The sequence below is a fragment of the Rhincodon typus genome, chromosome 26, assembly GCF_021869965.1.
Source record: "Rhincodon typus isolate 14 chromosome 26, sRhiTyp1.1, whole genome shotgun sequence".
Classification (NCBI taxonomy): domain Eukaryota; kingdom Metazoa; phylum Chordata; class Chondrichthyes; order Orectolobiformes; family Rhincodontidae; genus Rhincodon; species Rhincodon typus.
In genome coordinates, this window is record NC_063357.1 from 23,477,402 (window position 1) to 23,503,972 (window position 26,571).

Consider the following 26,571-nt stretch of genomic DNA (forward strand, 5'->3'; position numbering starts at 1 on the left):
CGTTTCCTAATTGTTTTGTCCACAGAGCTGAAAATCTGACTGAGCTTGCTATCTGTTGCTCAAATAAATCACTTGAGGGTTTTAAAGCTCAATTTAATAGCTGAATTTAGAGCAAAGGCTGTGATGGAAACTCAAACAGCATCAGAATTGGAGGTCATATTCAATGTCATTTTCTTGTCCTGAGCCACAGGATTCTGACTTAAGTTATTACAACTGCAAAAAATAATCTTTTAATGCTTTCAGAGTTTAAGTACAAATAACTGCTAAGGAGCAGCATGGTTGAAATAAGCAGTGAAAACTGATTGTTGTAATAAGAGTGATGGGAAAGCTAGATACCAAACATTTATGGCTGGGGTATAGTGCTGTCACTAATCCTACTTGTACTAGTCTAGGAGCTTTTTAGTAGTCTGTGGTGAAGGATGAACCACAAATAAGTCTCACAGAACAGGCCCTTATCTTACACAAAATAAGTCAGGTTATTACATCTCAGAATGGGTTACATTAACTCTTAGACATATTAATTATTGTTAACAAGAGGTAGGTAAAGACAGGTCTTCTTCAGAAGTTTGGGTCAGATTCCAATTACAGCCTGCCTGAATTGTCTCATTGTCCAAAACTGCATTATACTCCACCCCATCAGAGTGTTCAGAATTTCCACTTTATTCAGAGGGGATGCCATGTTGTAGTGGTGGTATCACTGGACTAGCAATCCCAAAACCCAGGCTAATGTTCTGAGGACATGAGTTTGAATCCCATCATGGCAAATGGTGGAATTAGATTGAACAAAAATCTGGAATAAAAAACTAGTCAAATGATGATCATGTAAGCACTGTCAATTGTTGTAAAAACCTCTCTCTTCCCTGATGTCCTTTCCAGAAGGAAATCTGTTGTCCTCCCTTGATCTGTCCTACAAATGACTTCACACCCACAGCCATATAGTTGATTCCTAACTGCCCTTGGGCAATTCGGCATGGGCCTGACTTTCCAGCAATGCCCACATCCCATGAATAAAAAAAACCCCGATCATATCCATTATTTTACTACAGGTGTCACTGAGAATCCTCATATTAATCTAAATGTTAACATTTTTTCTTTGCTTAGCCTTCGCTTTGTAAAGACGGAGTTAAGAGTTCTTGGGTTATTTTTGCTCCTTGGTTGCACATTATTTGTTCTGGTAGCTGACAAAACAATCCAAAGCATATATGAATATTGGCAGAATGCTTAATTCCTTTGATCAGAATGCTTTTTGTTTTAAATACTGAACTTTACAGCCCAGATGATGCCTCAAGCAGTAAATGGTATTGTAGTAAACCAAACATGACAGTACTTTCTGAGACTTGATCTTTAATATTGGCTGTAAAAGCTGATTGGTCTTGGCATTCAGTGGTAATGAGGAAAATGACAAAAAAAAAGAGCATTTCACTAGTAGCCACCACTGATTTTACCTGTCTAAACATTAGATGAAGATAAGAATGAGTTTTACTAGAATATCCTCGTGGGCAAACGGCTCTCCCTCTGGCAAGCAGTATTGTACAAGCTGGTGAACAACTTGGACAAAATATCAGTGAGCAGCCTCTGTTAGTGGAACCATAATTTGGAAAAAGTGTTTGTCATCACTAATCAAGGATTTAGAAAAAACTGTGTTAGTATGCCTTTCACAACTCCAGGGTGTCCACAATGTCATTAAAAGCTTAATTATTTAGCTTTTTCATTATCGTGGGATGTGGGTGTTGCTGGCTAGGACAATATTTATGGTCTTGAGAATGTGCTGGTGAGATGTCTTGTTGAACCACTGCAGTCCATGGTAATGGTGGTGGTGAGGTGGGATGGTGGGGCAGGGTGAGGGGGAGGTGGGGGTGGGGGTGATGGGCAGTGGTGGTGGTGGTGTATATGTACACCCACAATGCTGTTAAGATAGGAGTTCCAGGACTTTGACCCAGTGACAATGAGTGAATGGCGATATGGTTCAAAGTCATGATGGTGTATGGCTTGGAGGAGAACTTACAGGTAGTGCTGATCCAGTCTCATCTACTGCATTTGTGCTTCTAAGTGGTAGACATTGTGGGTTTGGAAAGTACTGTCGAAGAAGACTTGGTAAGTTATTGCTTAATATCTTGCAGATTCAACTTCCCAATATGCCGATTTGACTAATAGCACATTTTAGAATCCAAATTATGCTTTTCCACTTATGCTGATTGACCTTGGTATATGAGACCTGTGATTAGTGTTCAACTGAAGTCACACAGGTGAATGCTATTCTTGTATACTTTGTTCCAATTGTGGCACACTGGTAGTATCCCTGCTTTTTGAGCTTTGAGACCTGGGTTCAAGTCCCACCTACTCTTGAGGAATGAAATAACGTCAGTGAACAGGTTGGTTAGAAAATATATTGCTGTACTGAAGGCAGTAACTGTTGAAAATAGTGGACAGGATGCAAATCAAGTGGGCTGCTTTGTCCTAGATAGTTTGAATTCTGGTCCTTTAATATATGATGGATTGTTTTATATGTATATTCTCATAATTTTCTTTGACCTTAACCATTTTCAGTTTGCTATAAATTCCGCTGTTCTACAAATTATTCCACTTGTACAAAATTAAATGTATTAATTAAGTTAAAGAAATCTACCATAAGCAGTTAATAATTTGTTAATTAATGCTTTAAATAATACCGCATAATTTGAAATTTATTAATCACTGCATGCTGTCTGGCTTTGACTCATATTGGTAACCATCATAACTTTCATTTAGACATGAACATGACTACTTTACAGTATTTAAGCTGTTGTAAAAAATGCACAATTGAGAATTATATTTCCTTTGTATCTTGCATGAACATTGTGGTTTCACTTCATGTACCTTTCTCATCCTGTTATCTCAACCTTAATTCAGTCCTCTACACTGAGAGAGGATCAAGCCCTCATGAATATAACTCAAAAAAGAACTTTAGCAAAATTAATCTAATCATATTTTCCTACTGTCACCCCCACCCCCCAAACCAACTCATTCTACTAAATCATAGATTGATATTGAGTGAGCATTAATTGTTGTGTAACTCTTCATCTCTGTTCTTAGCCTCAGTGCAATCTTCCATTGTTTCTGTATTTGTTGGCTGGTACGTAGGTTTTGGAACTCATGCCAGATGTAGCTTAATTCTAGCTGAAAAGAAATCCTAATATAAACATTCTTTTCTTTACTAATTCCAACAAAAAGAAACAAAACTAAAATCTGGCAAATTTAATACTAATCTGCAAACTAGTAAAGCCCTAACACTGAAAAAATAAATGGGGATTTGTTATCAACCAGACCAAATGCCCTCAAGCCAAATGAAGAAGATAGCGTAGACCCTAATTTTTTTCTTATTTTAAAGGAGAATGTAAGGCATTACATTCTGATGCAAATCGATTGGTCAAACTACTCGACTTTAAGCAAAACATATTTCATTTTCATACAACAGTTAAAATACAAAGTAAAAATAAAAGGAAAGAATTGGCTTAATTGTAACTTTATTGAAATGGCTAACAAAATAATATATACCAACTATACTAACTGGCAGCATCTGTGGAGAGAAATCAGAGTTGACATTTTGGGTCCAGTGAACCTTCCTCAGAACTGGGGCAGCTAGGAAAAAGTTGGCTTTTATGCAGAATGTAGGGTAGGGGGAGGGTTTAAGGAGCAAACAAAAGGTGGAAATAGAGCCCAAAGAGAGGGAAGAACAGTTGGACAGAGAAAGGAGTGGATAAAGTTCAGGCTTACTTCCTTACTCTTTACTTTAATCTCCTTATTTCCTCTATCCTCAACATCCAAGGGCCCAAACACACCTTCCAGGGGAAGCAGTGCTTTACCTGCACTTCACTTAATCTAGTCTACTGCATTGACTGCTCACAATGCGGTATCCTCTACATTGGTGAAACAAAGCGTTGATTCGGTGCTGGCTTCACAGAACACATGCATTCTGTCTGCAAAAATGACCCTGAGCTTCCAGTTGCCCACCACTTCAACACACCACCTTGGTCCCTGGCCAACATCTCTGTTGCAGGCTTGCTGCAGTGCCCCAGTGAAGCTCAGCACAAGCTGGAAGAACAGCATCTTATTTTCCGCTTGGAAACTCTACAACCTTCTGGGATCAATATTGAGTTCAACAGTTTTCAGGCTTGAGGTCTCCCATATCATTACCCCAATCCCCCACACACCAGGCCTTGTTTTCAGATGGTGGGGAGGAATGGAGACCAAGCTAGATTATTCTACAACTCAAAGCACCCTCTTAACAGTATTGTAGATTTTACAATGGAGGATAGAGTCATAGGGTCATAGAGATATACAGCACGGAAACAGACCCTTTGGTTCAACTCATCCATGCCAACCAGATATCCTATATAAATCTAGTCCCATTTGCCAGTATTTGGCCCATATCTCTCTAAACCCTTCCTATTCATATACCCATCCAGATGACTTTCAGCTGTTGTAATTGAACCAGCCTCCACCACTTCCTCTGGCAACTCATTCCATACACACACCACCCTCTACGCAAAAAAGTAGCCCCTTAGGTCCCTTTTATATCTTTCCCCTCTCACCTTAAACCTATGCTGTCTTGTTTTGGACTCCCCCAACCTGGGGAAAAGACCTTGACTATTTACCCTATCCAAGACCCTCATGATTTTATAAACCTCTATAAGGTCACCTCTCAGCCTCCGATGATTCAGGGAAAATAGCCCCAGCCTCTCCCTGTAGCTCAAACCCTCCAACTCTGGCAACATCCTTGTAAATCTTTTCTGAACCCTTTCTAATTCAACAACATCCTTATAGGAGGGGGACCAGAATTGCATGCAATATTCCAAAGGTGGCCGAACCAATGTCCTATACAGCCACAACATGACCTCCCAACTCCTATATTCAATGCACTGACCAATAAAGGCAAGCACACCAAAAACCTTCACTATCCTATCTACCTGTGACTCCACTTACAAGGAACTATGAGCCTGCAATCTCTTTCTTGAGCAACACTCCCCAGGACCTTACCACTAAGTGTATAAGTCCTGTCCTCATTTGCCTTTCCAAACTGCAGCACTTCACATTTATCTAAATTAAACTCTATCCGCCAATCCTTGGCCCATTGGCCTATCTGATCAAGATCCCATTGTACTCTGAGGTAACCTTCTTCGCTGCCCATTGCACCTCCAATTTTAGTGTCATCTGCAAACTTATTAACCCTACCTCCTATGTTCACATCCAAATCATTTATATAAATGACAAAAAGCAGTGGAAAAAAATGATAAAATATATTTATATAACATGAGAATGAGCACAGGATATAAGAAATGTACAGGGGAGGCGATGACCTAATGGTATTATCGCTGGACTGTTAATCCAAAGACCCAGATAATGTTCTGGGAACCCGGGTTCAAATCCTGCCATGGCAGATTGTGGAATTTGAATTCAATAAATATCTGGAATTAAGAATCTAGTGATAACCATGAATCCATTGTCGATTGTTGGGAAAAAACCATCTGGTTCACTACGGTCCTTTAGGGAAGGAAACTGCCATCCTTACCTGGTCTGGCCTACATGTGACTCCAGACCCACAGCAATGTGGTTGTCTCTTAACTGCTGTCCTCTGGGCAATTAGGGATGGGCAATAAATACTGCTGAGCCAGCGACACCCTCATCCCCTGAATGAATAAAGGAAAAAATATATATTGCAATGGGTAGTCTAACTGAAGACCACACTGGCCTTAATCTTCCAAAATCCACTTTCCTGAATGTCCTTTCCCAAAGGCCATGGATTTGTGTGGGACCTAACCTTTTGCTACTTAGCAGTGTCAAGGTTCCCTTGAGGCGATCCTTCAATCTAACACCAAAGGTAGGAGTTTTTGTTTTGGAGTCCCTATTAGCTGCTTTTTCAATGGATACTCCATCCTGTCCTTTTTTTTATTCTCTCATGGAACCTGGGTGTTGCTGCTGGGACAGTATTTATTGCCCGTCCTTAGTTGGCCTTGAGAAGGTGGTGGTTAGCTGCCTTCTTGAACTGCTGTTGATCATGTGCTATAGGTGCACAGTGCAGTTAGGGAGGGAATTCCAGGATTTTAACCAAATGACCTCTATCCTTGGAAACTGCCTAATGGATAAATTTATGCCTGTTGCTGCGGTGATTTGCAGGTTTCTCAAACATATTTGCATTTCTGATAAAATAGTATTTCTGAAAAGTATTTGACATTCTACATGGCTTTCACATGAACATTGTCAAAATACTGCCTGAGGTTCCACAAGAACAGAGGAACAATTTAGAGGGCTCCTCTTCCTGCTGCTCTTCCACTTCTTGTTGATCTAACTTATATATAGTGTCCTTTATCAGTTTTTCCTCATTACTTGGTACAATTTCTCCAAAAGGTATATATTTGAGCGAAAGCTTTATATGAAGCATTCTTGGGAGATAATCCAGTTTACTATTCATGTTTGGTGATCTCTATACGTAGAGAAAAGGAAGCTGTGTTGCAACGGTGCATGTATGGAATAGACACACACAAACGGTAATAGTTAATTGAATATTGTCTTTCTGCGGCACAGGAGGTTTCAAATTAGTAAGTAAGTTTGGTGGGGAAGAGGCAATAGTTAAGAAAAAAACATTTTCTTATTGGCCTACCAACAGGCCACAAGATATCTCTCACTGAACGTCTCTTGGCTCAATTCCATCAGTCTACGTTGTCTCACTCCTGTTATTCTTTAAAGAGAGACAAAACATATGGTTTTAACATTTTAAAGAACATTAAGAGTTGACAAATGCACACCTATAGTTCACATTATTCAATAAAAGTACTACACTTGACAAACAACAAGTAGTTTCTGATGGTAGTATGATTGCTACAATATGCTGCATGACATTAAGCATCAGTCACAAATTTAAATCTGAAGCATTGTGGATAGGAAAATGTAGGCATGATAGATGCAAGAAATTCTGATATTAAGGCATCACAATATTTATGTAATGATGATTACAGCATGTATAGTACATATTTAAATGTGACCCGTGGAATCAGACTGCAGAGAGCCATCCTTAAGCCTACGAATTTCTTGCATTTCTGCTTCCAAAGGTTATGAGGACATCGTTAATACATTCACCTACCTCTTACTATGTATGCTGTTATGGCCAGAGGAGAATTCTGCAGCAGGTCTGTGGTTATTGTAGGAGTCAGTTAGCTTAATTGGCTGGTTTGCAATGTAGAGTGGCGCCAACCGCATGGGCTCAATTGCCATGCCGGCTGAGCTTACCATAAAGGACTCTCCTTCCCAACCTCTCCTCTCGCCTGTGGTGAACCCCCGGTTAAACCACCGCCAGTCAACTCTCTCTGATAAGACAATGGACTATATTTTGGACTTCATAATGTAGAGATACTTTTATTTATCTTTGCCAGTCTTCTGCACCAAAACAAAAAATTGAGTTGAAATAGAGCGTAAAGTTCTTAAAAGCCAGTATTTTTGTAACTCCTCACTCTTTCCAAACATTGTGTTTTCTGCATACATTGAAAACGTGTGATGAACATGCTTAAGTTATGAGTCGATAAAATGTGAAGCTGGAGAAGCACAGCAGGTCAGACAGCATCGGAGGAATGGGAAAGTTGACATTTTGGGTCTGGACCCTTCATCAGGACTGTGGAGGGGGAGGGAAGGTCAGAAGTAAATAAAGGGAGCGGGGTGTGGCTGTGGGAAAGGTAGGTGGGATGGTGATAGGTGGATGCAAGTAGGGAGTTGTAGAGATTGGTCAGTGGGAAGGGTGGAGCGGATAGATGAGAAGGAAGATGGACAGGTTGTGTCAGGTAAAGGAGATGGGAATGAGAGGGAGGGCTGGGAGTGGGGAGATCTTGAAGCTGGTGAACTTATGTTGAGGCCATTGGTTAGTAAGCTCCCAATGTGGAATATAAGGTGTTGTTCCTCCAGTTTATGTGTGGCTTCATTTTGATAGTGGAGGGGGCCCAGGATGGACGTGTTGCCAAGGGAGTGGGAAAGGGAGTTGAAATGGCTGGCAACGATAACGTGGTGTTGAATAGAGCGTACAGAGCGCAGATGCTCTGTGAATCAGTCACCAAGTCTGTGTTTGGTCTCTCCAATATGCAGGAGGCCACATCGGGAGCAATTGATGTAATAGACCAGGTTAGAAGATATACAGGTGCATCCCTGCCGGCTTTGGAATGATTGCTTGGGGCCTTGGACGGAGGTGAGAGGGGAGGTGTAGGGGCAGGTGTAGAACTTCCTGCAGTTGCAGGGAAAGGTGCCGGTTGTGGTGTGGTTAGTGGGAAGTGTGGAGCTGACGAGGGAGTTGCAGAGTGAGCAGTCCCTACATAAGGTAGACAGGAGTGGGAAAGGAAATATCTTTTGGTGTTGGGGTCTGATTGCAGGTGGCAAAAATGGTGGAGAATGATGAGTTGGATTTGGAGATTGGTGGGGTGGTATGTGAGGACCAGGGGACTCTATCCTTATTGTTGTTGGGGGGAGCTGCGAAGAGACAGGCATAGCTCGGACCTATGCGGGTGCCCATAGCCACCCCTTTGGTTTGTAGGAAGTGAGAGGAGTCAAAAGAAAAATCGTGTAGGAAGTGTGACGAGTCAAAGGTTTAAGCAAGGTTAGCTATACTCCCAAATTACTTGACGCACCATGAGGTAATTGTTATCCTAGCTCCAGTTGACCAGGATTACTGAATCCAATGAAATATTATTCAGATAGCATGGATGAATACATTTGTGAGGAAAAGAGCGAGAAAAGAGATGTACACACAATGCATAAAGAGAAGAGAGTGTGACAAGGCTGACGACAGAGAAATTAGAAGGCAAGGTTAAAGCAGAAAGTCAGAGAAAATATAAAACCAAAATATCAAGTCAAAACAAAATACTAATTGTCTACTCCCTTAACGTAGCATGATAAGTTAGATTGTACAATGTACATTTGGGTAAAGTGACATACATGGGTGATCATTTTGGAGTTATGAAAATTACCACTTTGGGAAGCCTCTATTCCACACTGTGTCAAGGCTTTAAATGATGCTTCAATGCATTGGTTCTGAAGGCTCAGGAGTTTCTTCAATGAAATGTATTACTTTTCTGAAATTCCCCATGGATGTTTTTGCTTACATTTCTTACATGGAGATCACGGTGCAGTGGCAGAGGGTTTATTGTGGAGTCTTTGTGACATTGGTGCTACTCTAAGGCAGGTGAAGATCCATCAAGGAGGTGGAGGACTATGATGAGACTCCTCATACTATAGGCCTCAGTGTCATTTTCTTCCTGTTTTGTTGGAGTACATGGGTTCAAAAGAACAAGATGGAAATCCAATCCCAGTGGCTATCAGGTCACAGCTGCTCTGACATTTTATGCCAATTGCTCATTTCAATGAGCAACTGAATGCAGACAATAAGGGGGAACAAGGACAATCTGCTGAGACCACAGTTCCCTGTTTTATTTTTAACGATCTTATGAGATTGACGATCAGCATGTTGACCAGAAAGAATGTCCAAGACAGCATGACAGGACAACCACATTGCTTGATGTTATTTGACACATTGTAGAGCCTGAGAAGCCAGAGATAATTTAATTTCAACACACTTCCAGGATGAATGAGATGGATTTGGACTTTGTTTAATTGTTTAACTTTCTGTTGGAAAGATGCAGCCTTGAAGTCATACCTAACATAAAGGAAGATAGTTCTGGTTGTTGGAAGTCAATCATCTCAGTCCGAGAACATCAGTACAGGGGAGTGTCCTTGGACCAAAAATCTTCAGTTACTTCATTAATCTCATTCCATCCACAAGGCCAGAGGTGGATTGTTTGCTGATGATTGCACAATATTCAGCACCATTTGGGTCTCTTCATATACTGAAACTATCAATGTTAATATGCAGCAAGACTTGGACAATATCCAGGTTTGGGGTAACAAGTGGAAAATTACATTCATTCCAGGTAAGTGCCAGGAAATTACTATCTCCAACAAGTGAGAATCTAATCATGCCCTCTTGACATTTAATGGCATTACCATCACTAAATCTCCCAGTAACAATATCCTGGATGTTATCTTTGATCATAAAGTTAACTACAGCAGCCATATAAATATGGTGGTGATAAGAACAGGTCAGAAGCTAGGAATTCTGTGGCAAGTAACTCACTCCTGACTCTCTAAAGTCTGTCCACCATCTACAAGTCAGGATTATATTGGAATACTCTCCAATTGCCTGAACAAGTGTAGCAGGAGCAACATTCAAGAAGTTCAACACTAACCAGGACAAAGCAGCTCACTTGATTGGCATCTCATTCACCCTCTTTAACAGTCTCTCCCTTCACTACTGACATACAGTTGTAGCAATGTATCATCTACAGTAAGAGATGCACTGTAATATCCCACAAACTCATTTGACAGCACCTTCCAAACTTGCAACTTCTACTACCTAGAAGAGCATGACCACCACTTGCAAATGCCCCTCCAAGCCACGCATTATCTTCACTCGGGAGCTAGATTGTCATTTCTTCATCGCTAATGTGTTAGACTTCTAGAAATCCCTTCCTCATAGTTTTGTGGCTGTACCTAACCCCAAAGGATGGCACAAGTTTGAGAAGGCACTACTTTCCCAAGGGAAATTAGGGATGGGCAATAAATGCTGACCGAGCCAGCGACACTCACATATGTGAATCAAAAATAATAGATGACCAAATTTTAAAACTTCAATATGTTATTTGAACAAAGCAAACTTCGAATGAGTTAGTGAACTAAAATGCATTAAATTGATGAGTAAATGCTCAAAGACAATTCAAAGCCTTTCTGTAAATTTATACATTTATGATAAAGAAACATGAGGGACAATTTTCTGAAGGACTTTGTCCATTTTTCAAAACTAGCTTCTGTGGATTTGGAGTGATTATGACCAGGGAAATATACTGGAAGTTTCCCAATGCTCAGTATCCCATCTGGGATTTCCCACTTCAACATGTATCTCTGTGTTAAAATGACATATTGATGTACCACACTTCATTAATACCATATTGTTAGCATGTCATGTTGCGGTGAGAAACAGAGAGTGATCAATTATACTGCTCCAAATTTAAGTCCTAAATTTAAAAAGCTCTTCTTTCAGCTGCCACGAAAACAATTGGCTTAAGTCCACTGCTGCAAGCGCCTGAGGTGTTTAGCAGTAATTTTTCAACCACCCATGGTGCTGGGTCCTATTATTCAAGTAGGAATTATTCTCTAAATGCTGACCCTGAAAAACAGCCAAATCCATAGCAGGCCAATGAAAAGAATTGGCGCAGGGAAACCTTTTGTGGCAGTAATGATGATGTTCTCGATTGTCAATAAAACCCATTGACGCTAACTGCCAAGGGTCATATATAAAGAAAATTCATTTGGATAAGTTACAAGATGAGTGCAAAAAAAAGGGAACATTATTCAGATGTTGCTAGACTGTTAAAGCATATACATTTTGATGGGAAACTAAGAAGCATACAGGGAATATTCGTACACTATTACAGATTTTCAGAATGTCAAATACCTTTCTCCTTTAATGGTAAAGTACAGTAATGTAAAATAATTGTTATTGTTGCTGGCATGGTCATTTTGGAATTATTCTGTACTGTGTTTGGCAGATTTAGAAGTTAGTAATATCTGCCATATTAAGTCCATAAGTGAATTTCAAAGTAGTTAGCAACTAACTGTAGAAAGGAGGTTTCAATTACTTTTGTAGAACTAAAAGAAAATATACTTGCAACAACTTTGAGCAAAGTATTTGATCTGAGAACAAAAAAGCACCCTGTGCAAATATCCAAGTCAAAGATTTATTTAATTTGCAGTGAGTTGGCATATGACTTCACCAGTATAGTATTGCAGTAATCAGAGTATTTCTTTGTCTCATTGAATACCTTTATTGCAGATGTTTTACAACAGAAATCTTGAGGCACATCTTTCATCTTCCTTCCAGTAAACAATGTTCCAGTGTAGTATCAATTGTACATTATAGTTTCTGTTCTTTAAAAAAATGAAAAGCTATCTTATTTATTGTTAAGTCCTTATTGAATTAACTTCAAAGCATTTGAAATGAGAATAATCATTTCTGACAAGTTTAGTACTTCCAATTAACACTGAATTGCTTAACTAAAATAATAAAGATTTGTACTGTACATATAGTGCCTTTCACAAGCATGTATTTTCACAGACTTTATTTATCTAGTATGTGCAGTAAGTGTCTACAAACAGCAATATGAAATTGGCCATGTATGTCATTTTTGTGATAATTACTGATGGATAAATATTGTCCAGAAATAATTCCTATACTTTTCTTTGAAGTAGTCCTGCGGAATCTCTTATGAAAGTCAGGTTGGGATTTGGATTTAACGTCTCCAAAATACAGCATCTCTAATGATGTAGCAGTTCCCCAGGGGTAACCTACATATTTTTGCTCAAGTCTCAGCAGTGGGTTTTCGATCACAATCTTTTCGACTTAGGTGAGAATGCAGCTGACTGAGCCACAACTGATAACAAAATAGCACATGGTCTATTCCTTCATTTCAACAGTGACTAAAGTGTTTTACTGGCTGACAAGCACTTTGGGACATCAAGAATCGTAGCTTTTTACACCACAGAAAGAGGTCATTTGGCCCATGATGTCTGTGGCAGTCATCAAAGTTTAATCCCATTTTCCAACATTTGGCACATAATCTTTTATATGCTTTGGCGTTAGCAGTAATCATCTAAGTGTCCCTTAAAAGTTTTGATGCATCCTGCCTCTACCACTCTTTCAGGCAATGAGTTTATGAGATCATGAAAGGCATTATATGAATACAAAAGCCTTTCTTCCGCGTGTAAATGACCCAAATGCTCAACTGACATTACAGCAGGGATTACCTACCATAAACACATTAATGTCTGTGGTTGATTGCTGCCACATTTCCTAAATTAAACTCCAAAAAGTAAATTGCGCAGATATACGTGGAAGGTGGGTCGTGGAGAAAAGTATGATAGATGTTTTCTAAATCAACGCCGTTGCACACCTCTAGAGCAGATGGATCTTGGAACCTGAGCCTCCTGGTCGAGAGGTAGGGCGATTACCACAAAGACGAGTCTTTCGGGAGGCAGGTTTCGAAGAATTAACGTAGGAACAAATAACTGCTGATGTTGGAATCTGTACTGAAAACAAAAAGTGCTGGAAATCACAGCGGGCCAGGCACGATGCCCGGAGAGAGAGCAACCTAACCTCTCGAGTCTAGATAACTCTCTATTGAAGTTTCATCAGTTTTCGAAGAGTTAAACTCCGGTGGTTTTGCGGGTGGAGGGGGGAATGACATTGGTCCCGCCCCTATGTACATCTCGCCCAATCAGCAGCCGAATGATATTTGGCCTTGGCATTGGGCCAATAGGAGGCCGTGGTTGTTTGTGCCTGGCTGTCAGTCAGCAGAGGACGGGCGGTTGTTGGGGCCAGCAAACCGGTGGAAAATGGCGGCCAGCAGGAGAGTCGCCGCTCACTCAGGGGGAGGCAGGGGACGATAAATCGGAATCGATTCATCGGCTGTTCCCGGTGGGTGAACATAGAGTCGAACTGGTGGCCGACGGATAACCGAATAACGATTGCTGAATTGTCAATCGACCGTTGGTCCTTTTATTTTCTGAGTGATGATAACGGGCGACAGCTCGAGACGGCGGAGTGTGCCGCTTCCTTCTTTTATTCCCACCCGCCTCCAAAATAAATAAACCCTGGTGCTGAGATGACTGGGAGCCGCCGCCCACCACAGTCAGACCAGCTAACCAAGCTCCGTCTGTTATCCCCGACCGCCTGGGCTGGAGCGGCTTCATGTCCTGGTCACTCTGTATGTCTAGTTTGTATGCATTTTGGGCAGGGGTCCCTGAGCTGGAGCTGGGAACGGCTTACCTGGCGGTTTCTGTGCTTTTTCTTCCCTTCCCACCCGGTTTCCTTTTCTTCTGCTGCCTTCACCTCTTAAGAACCGAAACACAAACTCACTCGCACGTTCTCTTCTGTGTACTCATTTTGTATGTGCCTGTGTTTTCGTTGCGCGCCGTGATGCGGCTTTTGAGGTGTCTTCTATGTACGAGCCGTAACTCTAACTTGACTACGCAATTCGACTGTAGAGGGCATCACTCTTGAACCCTGTTCGTATCTGTCTCCTTGCTCTCCAATATGCGTTTGTCTGGATAACTATCTAGTAGGTGTTCCAGTCTGGTTCATCAACCCAGGGTTGTCGAGGTCGGTTTTCACCATTTTCTTGCAGATTAACCATTTCGGCACCAACTAGAGGTCCCACCTTTTGAGAGATTCGCCCTTTTAATGACTTAACTGTCAGTTCCATAAGTTGAGAGGGATAATACCGCATGTTCTGATATCTGCCATTGCTGTAGGTTTGTTTTTTTTAAATCGTGAAACCACCTGATTTCGATGGGAGTACTTTATGCTAGTGAAACTCAGCTGCTCTGTTTATTTTTGTGGTTTGCTTTTTCTCTAGCATTCATTTTATATGTGAAAGTGCAGTTTATGTATCTGTCATTTGTGTTTGTGATTTGCATGTAGATGGAATTGTCTTAATTTTTACAAATGCCATATTCATTAACAGTCAATGGGCACTAGTAGTTTAGGATATTTTAATGCACTAACAACTTTTTATTGGAGGACTAAGATATTAAATTATCAGGATATCTAATTTGAATGTGTAAATATATTTTGTTCAGAAGATGCTGCATCTTTATTTCTTGGAAGATTAGGTTTTGAAAGATTGTGGAAGAGTGGATATATTTCAAGTGTGGATATACGAATGTGGTTTATTAATTAGAGGTTAATTAAAGGTTTATTGTGGAAGTAGAGTTTCTTTTGAACAAAGTTTCCTAGAAACCCCATGAATGCTGATAACTGCTTGTTCTGCTATAGACCCTTGTATAGAGCTGTTTAAATAATGTTTAGGTGTCTGAAATTAGTTGGGGAGCAAGAAGCCGACGAGGAAGGATCTGACTGATCTTTCCACTTTCTGAAAATGAACCTCTTGAGCTTTGGGTGAAACTTGTTCGTTCATCTGGCAGAGTGATTGAGGGAACCTCTCAATATTGTTTCCTGAGCAGGCTGTGACTTCACCCTGTGTTATAACATCAAAATTACGGACTTTAGAACAGTCTGCAACTTATCCTTTTAGCCTTCTGGATGAGTTTTTAAAATGAACCTCTACAGAGAGCAAGCCATGTTTTTCTTTTTTGTCCTGAAGTCTCTGGTTCTCATCATTAATAATGGACTCAAACCTTACCAACAAATGAGGTCAGACTGACTGGTCTATAGTTTCCTGTCTTCTGCTTCCCTCCCTTCATAAACTGGAGTATTACATTAGCCAACTTCCAGTCCTCTGGGCTCCTCCTTGACTCCAGTGATTACTGAAAAATCACCACCAATTTCTCCACAATCTCCTCAGCTATCTGCTTCAGAATTCTGGGGTGTCATCCATCTGTGGGTGATTTATCCATCTTCTGACCTTTCAACTTCTCCAGCACTTTCTCCTTCATGATGACCACTATACTCAGTTCTGTCCCGAAACTCTGTTCAGGTTCTGGCATGTTGCTGGTATCTTCCACTGTGAAGACTGATTCAAAGTACCTATTCAGTTCCTCTGCAGTTTCTTTGTTTCCCACTACTACTACTCTGGCCTCATTTTCCAGTGGTCCAATGTGCACGCTTGCCCCTCTCTTACCATTTCTATATCTTAAAAACAGCTCTTGCAACCTTCTGTTTTATTACTAACTAGGTTCGCCTCATTTCATTCCCCACACCTCCCATTGCGTTTTCAGTTGTCCTGTATTGACTTTTAAAGGCTTGTCACTAATCTTCATCATATTGTTTTTTGCTTTTGCTGCTCCTGACTTCCCTTGTCAGCTATGGTTGCCCTGCTTTTCCCCCTTAGTATTTTTCTTCTTCTTTGGGATGAATCTCTGCTAGACTCCCTTTCCAGTCAATGCTGGCCAGCCCTTCCCTCATGTCTTTGTAGTACTCAATACAGTTAGATCTGATTCCAGATTTTCCTCCTCAAACTGTAGGGTGAATGCGATTGTTTGGATAAGCACATGAATAAGACCTATTTGGAGGGATATGGGCCAAGCATAGGCAGTTGGGTCTAGTTTTAGCTTGGGATTACGGTCAGCAAGGACTGTTTGGGCCGAACGCTCCCTTTCTGTGCTGTATGACTCTGTATTATGGTCACTGCCACCGAGGACATCTTAAGCTCCCTAATCAAGTCTGCCTTGTTACACATCATCAGATCCAGAACTGTCTATTCCTTCATGGTTTCTACCACAAGCTACTGTTTTTATTAAAAACAAAAAAAAAAATCTGATTAGATGTCCCATAAATTCCTTTTCTGGAGGACTGCTACCCAACCTAAATTTTCAGAGTCAACCTGCATATTGAAGTCCCTCATGACTATCATAATAGTGTCTTTCTTAACATGCCTTTTCTATCTTCTGAGATGTTTTTGTCCCTACATCCTGACACCTGATAGGACACGTGTGCATAACTCCCATCAGGACCTTTTTCCTTTGTGGTTCCTCAACTCTGCTCACAGATTCTCTGCTTTCAACTCTATATCACATCTTGCTCTTGATTTAACTTCATTTCTCATATAACAGGCAACCCTGCTCCCCCTGTCCATCTGCTTACCATTTCAATAGGATATATATTCTTGGATGCTGAGTTCCCAGCCTGGATCCACTTGCATCCACTTTTGTGTTACCTCCAACATCATACCTGCTAACTTCAATTTGTCCTACAAGCTTGTTTACCATGTTTTGTATACTGTGTGCATTTAAGTACAATGTCCCCTCCCCTGTCATATTTGTGCCCTAATCTACTGTGCCTGAAATTAGATTCCTGACCCACTCCATACTCTATCCTATTACTTGTTTTGGAAACTTTAATAACCTCTACTTTGCCCCCCACCCCAAAAAAAACCCATTATTTAGCCCTAGTTATATGATTTGCCAAGACTCCTATTGGAACAATTTCCTCTTTCCCCAGTGCTGATGCCAATGTCCCATGAATTCGAACCTGTTTCTCTGACACTATCTTTGAACCACATGTTTGTCTTAAATATTGTCAATCCTGTGTCAATTTACCTTTTTTAGTTCTGCTTTTAATTTATGTTTCTGACAATGAATGTTAATCAGTTAACTAGTAATTGAATTTCTTAAAGAAATCTAGTTGATAGGTCTTTTTGCACAAAACTAGATATCAGTAAATTATTTAATTGATCTTCTTAGTAACTGGAAAAAGCATTTTTATTTTAGATTTGACCCATGGAGTCATGGGACTACAGCAACAATGCATTCTTGCAGCTGCAATGGTAACAACGTTTTCTAAAAAAAAAAGTCCAGTTTGGCTTTGTTTGAGTTATGCAAGTCTGCATTTTTGCACAAAATCACTTGCTATGGTTCATTTTATAAGTTGGAATGAGTATTCTGGTATGTATCAGATGGATTGAGGATTCTTGAACAAAATTGAAGGCTTGGGGAATAAATGATAGTTTCTTAGGAGTGAAAATAGTCTGATATACTTTCAGATGGTTTGGAGTTTAGAAAGGTTTGTTAGTTTATATGAGCTTGATACGTACTTGTTGGATATTTAAAAATCTTGCTGGCAGCTTTTGTATTTGGCATCTGCACTGCACTTGTGTGGTTACTGCCATTTTAATAGTTTTAGTAATTATGACATGGTGAATAACTTGTTTTTGAAACTGAAACAAATTGAGTTTGTTTGTGGGTTCTGGACATCTCTATCAAAGCAAGCAGTTACTGTAGCCCTTAATTTGCTCTTGACGATGGTAATGAGGTATCTTTTTGAACCACCATACTCAAGGTGAAAAATTCAAGTGAGGTCACTTCCATATATCTCCTGCTTTTAGTATGACCGCTTTGTATTCCAAAAGGGCCTGAGTAAACGTACTGGCATCTCAGAGCAGGAAAATAATATAGAACTTTATTGGATCAACGAGTGAGAGACAGAATTTGAGGAGCTGTTTCAGTTACATTCTGTGTCCCAGTTAGCTATTCTCTCCTTCCCACACATGGTTCTGTGAAAGAGAAAATCTGCTTTGTAGGAAAGCCAGAGCAGGAGGGATTGAAGCTGTGATAATAGACCAGAAAGTAGTTATTCTTGACAACTAGTCTGACTCACTTGTCCTACAGGAGGCTGCAAAGAATCAGGAAAATAAAGAGGGTGGAGATAGATGATGTGTGGCCAGGTCAAGAACAAGCTTGTGGAGTCGCCTGTGACAAGAATGCCTTCAAGAGCAGCAGATGGAGGAGAGAAAGTCTGCTGTGTCTTAATTTCCCTGCAATCATGTGGTTATATGGTGGGAAGTTAATGGTAATTGCAAAGAGAAATGATGAGCCATGCAAAAAATTCATTTGGTCAATTGTTAATCTACTTCTTCTATCTGTCTGTTTCATTGTGCTATATATTTAGAAACTGAGAAGCATCTGATCTTGATTTGTTCTTGCAATTTGGGAAGTAGGTAATTAATAGAGACTTTAAGATTGCAGGCAGCCTTAATTCATGGCTGGTGATACTTTACCCCTTTACTGAAACTTCCCTGCCAATGATGTTCTTAACCCAACAAAGTCATGTTCTGTTATTGGTACCTCAGACCTCAGTAAACATGTTTTTAATCTTGTCAACCATGGTGTCCATCATCAATAAGACACCAGTGAGGAGTATAATGAAATGCTCTCCACATGACTGGGTGAGCACAGCTCCAGCAAGATTCAAGAAGTTTGACGCCATTCGGGGCAAAGCAGCCAGCTTAACTGGCACCACATCAACAAAAATCCACTTCTCCATCACTGATGCCCAGTAGTAGTAGTGTGTACCATCTACAGGATGTGCAGCAAAAATTCTCGTAAGATCTTTAGACAACTCCTTCCAAACTCATAAGCACAACCAGCTAGGACAAGGTCAGCAGATACATGTGAACATCGCCACCTGCAAGCTTCCCTCCAAACCACTCTCTGTCCTGACTTGGAAATTTCTCGTTATTACTTTAGTGTTGCTGAGTCAAACTCATGGAATTCCCTCCCTAACGACATTAAGTCTACCTACAGCACATGGACTGCAGTTCACCACCACTTTCTTGCCCAACTAGGAATGGGCAATAAATGGTCCAGCCAGTGATACCCACATCCAATTAGTGAATTTTTAAAAATATCTTGCAGTTTGCGCAACTTTAATTATCCATGAGGAATAAACCTGAAATCTGAAATCTGCGCTAATAAAACCAAAACACTGCAGATCTGAAGTGTCATACTGGATTCAAAATGTTGATTGTTTATCTCCGCAGGTGCTGCCAAACTTGCTGAATTTCTCGAGCAATTTCTGTTTTTATTTGATATTTCTGCTAGCTTACTTCTCTAAATAAACAGCCCCTACAAACAATTCAACGAACATGCAAGTAATATCACTACATGACTGCATCATGTAACTTAAAGTGAGTAAAAATGTTAAAGAATCTTCTGAAGCCTAGCAGTGAGAAAATTGAGTTTCTCTCTCCCTTTGAGGGGCTGGGAAATGATTTAGCTCCCTCAATAATATTTGAATTGTTAGTTTTGTATGAAGGGAAACGTAAGTATCAACAGAAATTTTTGCTTGAAAGTTGCACAGTATCTGCTCTAAAATTTGAATCAAACTCTGCCTCTACTGAAAGGGGGCTAGTTGTACATAATTTTAATTTTCATTTGGATAATCTTTAATTTAGAAATTTTTGAAATGACCCATACTTTGAGCAGTCATTCACTAAATAGAACACTAATTTGTGAAATGCTTTTTCATGTATCGTGACTGCCAGGCATGTCCAGAGTATGCTCTATGAACTGTAAGTTAAAATAACCCCTTAAGCCCTTTTTCAGTTTTTAGTGTTCCTGTTTAAAAATAATCAACTGCAAATCTTTATTAGTTGAACAAGACCAAGGTTAGTTTATTGTATGACATTTGCTTAAAGTTATAGACTTTTAAAAGAGAGATAGTTACTGGGTAAGGTACAGGTACAAAGATTAAAATTGGATGCAGATGACATGCAAACTGTGATCCTCACCAACAGATTCACCAGATCCAGTAAGAGTAGAAACTGGGACCAGGCAAGGCCACGCCATCACACCAACATTCTCCTTCACTATTGCAACACTCCACTCCATCTCTGTAAAGCTTTCACCAGAGTTGAGCAAACCTATAGGATGAGCAGAAAATTGGCCATGGAAGCATCTTCTCCCAGGTTCGTTTCTCCAGTATCAAGGCACTGGTCATAAACATCCAGCTGTGATGGATGGGCCACATTGTCTGCATGCTTCATGCAACTCCCTAAATAAGAGCTCTACTCCAAACTCTCTAATGGTAAACGATCACTAGGAGGGCCCATGAAGTGCTGTAAGGGCACCCTGAAAGCTGAAGCAATTGAGACATTGCCAACAGATGGGAATTGCTTGCCCTAGAATGCAAAAACTGGGGAAGAAGCATCCGTGAAGGTGCCAACCACTTTGAACATCACCAAGCGGAGTCCGTAGAAGCCAAGTACAAGTAGCTAAAAGAGAGTCCTCCCCACCTGCCCCACCTGTTGCAGAGTTTGCTTCTTCAGGAATTGACTGTTCAGCAACCACAGAACCCAACGCTTGAGGGACTGTTGAAAAAGATGAGTTGCTGCAGGGCAAGTTGTAAATAGTACGGACTGCTGCCACTGTGCATCAGTGGTGAGGCAAGTCAATGCTTAAAGTAGTGCATGGGGCAAGAATCATGTAGGCTACATTGTCCTAGTCGGAGCGTAGTAATTAGGAGCAGGACTGGATCTTTTGACTCTTCAAGCCTGCCTCTCAATTCAGCTGGATCAATATTGATCTTCTGGCTCAACACCATTTTCCAGCAGTGTGTGTATCCTTTGTCAGTTTTAAGGTGTAGAAATATATTAATGTCTCCTTGGAACATACTCAGTGCGAGCCTCCATAGCCCTTTGACATGGTATTCAAGTCAAATTTCGGAATTCTCTAAGTGATAATCAAGAGTTTTGTAAAGAAAAAGAAGGAAACCAATGTCAGGTACAGTACATTAAATGCAGGGCAGGCCCTTCAAAAGTGTGGAGAGTGTTGAAAGTTGCTTAAAAAGGAAATTAGGAGGATAAAGATGGGCCACAAAATATCTTTGTTAGATGGGATTAAGAAAGATCCCAAGGCTTTTTGTAAGTATTTTAAGAGGATTATCATGGAAAGGGTGGGACCTATTAGAGGCTGAAGGGCACCCTGTGCTTGGAGCCAGCGGACGCTGGTGAGGTCTTAAGTGAATGCTTCTCATATGTATTCACAGAGGAGAAAGACATTATAGCCTGGAATTTAATTTGGGGGTGGTGAGGTTCTAGAACCCATTAATAAAGACTGAGTATTAGATGTTTAAGCAGGCATACAGGTTCACAAATCCCTAGAGCTTGATGAGATGTATCCCAGGCTATTATGGGAGGCAAGGGAACAGATTGCTGGGGCCCTGTTGGAACTGTTTAATACCTTGCTGGTCACAGGTGAAGTGCCAAGTGACTGAACGATAGCTAGTGCGGTCACTTTGTTCAAGAAGGACGGTAAGGATAGGCCAGGTAGTTACAGGCCAGTTAGTTTGACATTAGTGTTGGTGAAACTATTGAAAAAAATTTCTGAAGGACAGAATTAAGCTATACGTGGAAAGGCAGGCATTGATCAGGGATAGTCAGCATGGATTTATTGGAGGGAGATCCTGTCTGACTAACTGAGTTTTTTGAAAAGTGACAAAATAAGGGTAGCGCAGTTGATGAGATTTACAAGGACTTCAGTAAGGCCTCTGATATGGTCCCACATGTAAGGCTGGTCCAGAAGGTAAGATGTATTTTTCAGCCATAAAACTGCCTTTCTAATATAATGGCTGAAACATACATTTTTAGTGCACATTCACTTCTTTCTAAATAATTTCGAAAGGCTTTTCATAAAATTCCATTTGAGTTGATTTGACTTGGCCTAGTTAATGACAGCTGGCCTATTGAAATTAAGCGTGAAGACATGAGAACAGAAGTAGGCCATTCAGCTCATCAAGTCTGCTCCACCATTTATTGAGATAATTGGCTGATCTGATCATCCTCATCTCTGCTTTCCTGCCTTTTTCCCATAACTCTTGACTACTTTACGGATTAACAATCTGTCGATCTTAGCCTTGAATATACAAATGTGTTGTGTAGTAAACAAATCCACAGATTTGCAAGTCTGAGAAAAGAAATCTTTCTGTTCTATAGGTTTTTGCAGTCTTTCTCAACTTAAATAGTATGAAGAAAGATATCGGTAAATGAACTTTTTACATGTTTTTGAATTTTTGGCATCTCTCAGCTTATTTTGTCACATGTTTAAGATAAATGTGAGGAGATGATAGCCTAGTGGTATTATCATTGGACTGTTAATCTAGAGACCCACGTAACATTCTGGGGACCTGGGTTCTAATCCTATCATGGCACATGGTGGAATTTGAATTCAATAAAAATCCATATTAATTTCAATAAAAAAGTTAAGAATCTAACGATGACCATTAAACCATTATTGATTGACAGGAAAGACCAATCTAGTTTACTGATGTCCTTTTAAGGAAGGAAGCAGCCATCCTTGCCTAATCTGGCCTGTATGTGTCTCCGGATCCACAGCAATGTGGTTGACTCTTAACTGCCCTCTCGGCAATTAGGGGTGGTAACAAATGCTGGCCTATCCTACGACGCCCTCCTCCCGTGAATGAAGTTTTTAAAAATTGTAACATTCAGTAATGAGGTATTCTGTATTAATGTACAAGCTATAAGTTATTGGTCTTCTGACTGGTACCCTTATAGATCATACAGCAATGGTTCCTCCCAAACAATCGCTGATACCTTTAGTTGGTATTGCAGTGTACTCAGCCATCTTCATTTTATAACACGAACAGCCTAAATCAAGGTTCCTATGAAATGTCATTGTGTCTTGATTGTGTTTTCTGCTTTGCTTTGATTGCGCATATACAAGATGCACTGACATTAAGTTTTTTCCTTTCATGAATTTAACGAATCTGAAGTACAGCTTCATATTTTTTGCAATAATACTAATAGACTGTTAATATTCTGCCATCTTTAACCTTCCATGAGAAAATGGTAAAAGGGACATTCTTAGTCTGGCAGCAATTACTTGCATTGTGGGGTTTTGATGTTGCTATGGTGATGAGTAAATTGCTCAGAAGCAAAAGACTAACATAAGGGTGCTTGATTGTTACATTCTGAATGTGGTATGAGTGTTTGCGTGAGGTTGTGATGACACAAAGCTCAGGAACAATGATGTAATTGTACCTGGTATTCACTGCTGAGTACCAGGACAGAGCTGTTCAAATTTTCCAATTACTAGCCCTTCGTAAGAAGCGTGATCATAGAGTCATGGGAGTTGTCTGGTTGTGATTGACTGTGATTTGCCCCCACCCCATCAACAAGCGTAGAGAAATGTATGAAGGAACATTTAGCTAGAGCATGATAGTTATGTAGGACTTAGAAACCTGTGGATGAAATCCTCAGTCAGGGTGCCAACACAATCGAAAAAATGGTCAGCCAGGAAGGAATACTGAATGTAATTTGCACAGTGTTCAACATTCCATGCAAAAGAAAAGGCATAGCTAAACTTGTATTGGTTCCCATAATGACAGCCATAACTGGTGATACTAATCAAACTATTAAGTAAGGTAAGATATTTTTCATGTATGAAATTGAGAGCCCAGTTTGTTGGAATCATCAGCAGTATCCTGAAAGCATTTTTGTGAGCTCTGGCTCAACAAATCTTTGAAGATTGACTGGACTTTTCATCTACTTTGTATATCTATTTTCGTTTGGCTAACGAGCCCTGTGTGTGTTTTTTTTTTGCAGAATTCTGTTAATCATCTGTGTTCATCTCTCTAGATGTTTGCTTTATTTGTGGAATATTTGAAGGTGTTTATCATTACAATTGAAGTTAGGTTTGCCCAATAATTTCTACCACTTTCAAGGATTTTTGTTCTCTTACGAAGTTGTTTGAATGTAGCTACCAAACAGATTATTTTCAAAAAAATCTGTGTCAAAGTTGTATTTGATACAAATAATTGCTCAACAGTATAATAGAAATAAATGTAAGAAGTGAATGCACGTTTATAAACTCTGTTGCAACTTTTTTTATAAATCAGTTACATGGTACAGCTCAATTAAGTCAGTGCCCAAATTGTAATAACTAGTAATAATATGAAAATTAATTCTCTGAATCTTATGGTATTTTCTTCTGAAAATCTGGTTCTGAAATATGTTTGAGGCAATTCCTGCATCAGGAATTCCTTTCTTACATGTACTAGCAGTTAAATTTAAAGGCAAACAGGAAGTAAAACTAGAGTAATTTTATCCCAATCCACTGCTGGTGCACTCATTCTTCAGTTTGCTTTTGTCCTGATCCCTTGAAGGTGATGCTGTGCAGTACATTTTGGTATCTTAATCAATGGTCCAACCTTCTGTGTAGGCCTAACCAAGAATGTAAACTGAAAATCAGATGTAGGAAGTCTGAAATAAAAAGAGAATGCTGGAAAAACTCAGATTAGCCAGAATCTCTATGGATAAGCATCTAATAGGGCATGTCTGTGACCTTTCCTTAGAACTGGAAGAAGTTGGAGATGTAATAAGTTTCAATTAATGGAAGGACAAAAGCAAAGCCTGTTATAGGGAGGAAAACTAGAGAAATTGAATGATAGAAAAGTTAGATCTCCAAGATAGAAAGGAATGATAGGATAAGAAAGAGAAAAAAAATGATGTTCCTGGAGCAGAGATAGTAGGAACTGCAGATGCTGGAGAATCTGAGATAACAAGGTTATAGAGCTGGATGAACACAGCACGCCAAGCAGCATCAGAGGAGCAGGAAAGCTGACGTTTCGGGCCTAGACCCTTCTTCAGAAATGCATCTGCAGTTCCTACTATCTCTGTTCTCAGTAGATGGCCTGCATTCCTGTGGCAGCCTGACTTGATACTCCAGTGTGCAGCTGAAGGGGTGCCACATGCTCGGAGTTGTCACCTACCTCCGCCAGGCCTGAAGCCAAACTGCTGCCTCGGAAGAGCCAGCAACCCTCCTGATAAGGGAGCAGTGGCATTTTATAACTTTTAGTTTTCTTCTCATTTGTGGGATGCAAGTATTGCTGACCAATTCAGCACTTATTGCCCATCCCGATTGAAGGAAAGTGTCCCTCGTGCCACCTTATCTACCTGCCCTGCTCCCTTTGGGGGGTAGAGGGGCAGTGGGCACATACTCCAAGGTCCAGAGCTTCCTCTAACCCTCTCGGTACCCTCCCATTTATTGCCCTTGCTTTGTATGCCCTTACCCAAATCCTCCAGATTGGATTTTCCACTTGCTATTTTTCCCTTTGTCATCCTCTTTGCTGTTAGCCTTTCGGCCAGTTTATATCACCTATACGTTTTGCAATTCTTACTTAAGTCCAAATCATTTAATCCGAGTGTTGCTGGAGGGCAATTTTCTTCTGACGCGTTTTTTTTAAAGTCATGGACTCGTCTGGACGTTTTGCAAGAATACCAATTTGAAGGGAAGCATTAACGCTTCTACAGCATGGGAGGAGAATGCCAAGTGGATGGCGTTGCTGTAAGCTTATGTACCTGTTGATGTAGATTGACAGTTAACTGCCACACCTTGCTTAAATTTTAGGCCCAACAGGTTGAGTGTGATTTATGTTGGCCTGGAAAATGAACCAGTGAATTCCTGTTTTTGTTTGTCATGTACATACATGTCCTTTTCTGTCTGCAAAGAACAGGGCCCTGTACATTAATACGTTGATAATTGAAATTTACAGTTTGGCCGTTAACTGTCAGTCAGCATTGCATGCATTCTCCATCTCTGCCAGAGTGCAGTTTCCAACCAATCACTGCTCCTCTCTTGTGTATAAGTGTTGGTTTTCCTCTTGAGTTGGCATTCTAGCAAAATGTCCTGATGAGCAAATCTCCTTTGACACGTCTGTTTTGAAGATTCAGCAAATATTTAAATCATTAATGTCTATTTAAAAACAGTAAGGAACCCACCACCTAGTCTTCTGGAACGCCATTGAAAATTGACTTCCATTCACAAAAATGTCCATCAACATTGCTGTTTGTTTCCTGTCCGTGAGCAGATTTTATGTTCCCCTGTAATCCCGTAAGGTTTAATTTTTCCAACCAGACTGCTGTGTGGGACCTTGTTAAATGCCCCACTAAAACCCTTATAGACAGCGTCTGTTACAGTGCTGTCATCAATCTTCTTTGTTACTTCAGAAAAATTTAAATTGACTGAAAAGACACGACCTTCCCTTAACAAAATCATTCTGTTTGGGGCTGGGGTTCTCCAGGACACAGCTATCAGCGTGGCTGCCTTCTTTCACTTTGTTTCTGAACTCCAGTGCACATGCCTCTGTTAAGGGAAAGCCTAAACTTTTCAGTTTGAAATTGCCCTTCAAATGCTACGTTGGGAACACAGAACATAGAACAGTACAGCACGGTACAGGCCCTTCAGCCCACGATG

At 40.3% G+C, this 26,571-nt stretch overlaps 1 protein-coding gene and 1 long non-coding RNA gene across 6 annotated transcripts in view; one reads left to right on the plus strand and one right to left on the minus strand.

Moving 5' to 3' along the window:
- Window positions 1–11,875: 11,875 nt before the first annotated feature.
- LOC125486136 lies at window positions 11,876–14,268 on the minus strand. Its single transcript, XR_007264811.1, has 3 exons — window positions 13,892–14,268; window positions 12,875–13,152; window positions 11,876–11,994 (listed from the first exon to the last, which is right to left on the minus strand). It is a non-coding gene; the product is annotated as an uncharacterized LOC125486136 (long non-coding RNA).
- LOC109937108 (protein-tyrosine sulfotransferase 1) overlaps window positions 13,431–26,571 on the plus strand; it is a 95,262-nt gene continuing 82,121 nt past the window's right edge. For 4 of the 5 annotated variants that reach the window (XM_048612454.1, XM_048612456.1, XM_020535718.2 and 1 more), the window contains exon 1: window positions 13,433–13,540. The gene's annotated coding sequence lies outside the window, so the exon portion shown is untranslated. Of the gene's footprint in view, window positions 13,541–20,096; window positions 20,268–26,571 lie in introns of all 5 variants that reach the window. The other variant, XM_048612455.1, reaches the window with a different exon arrangement.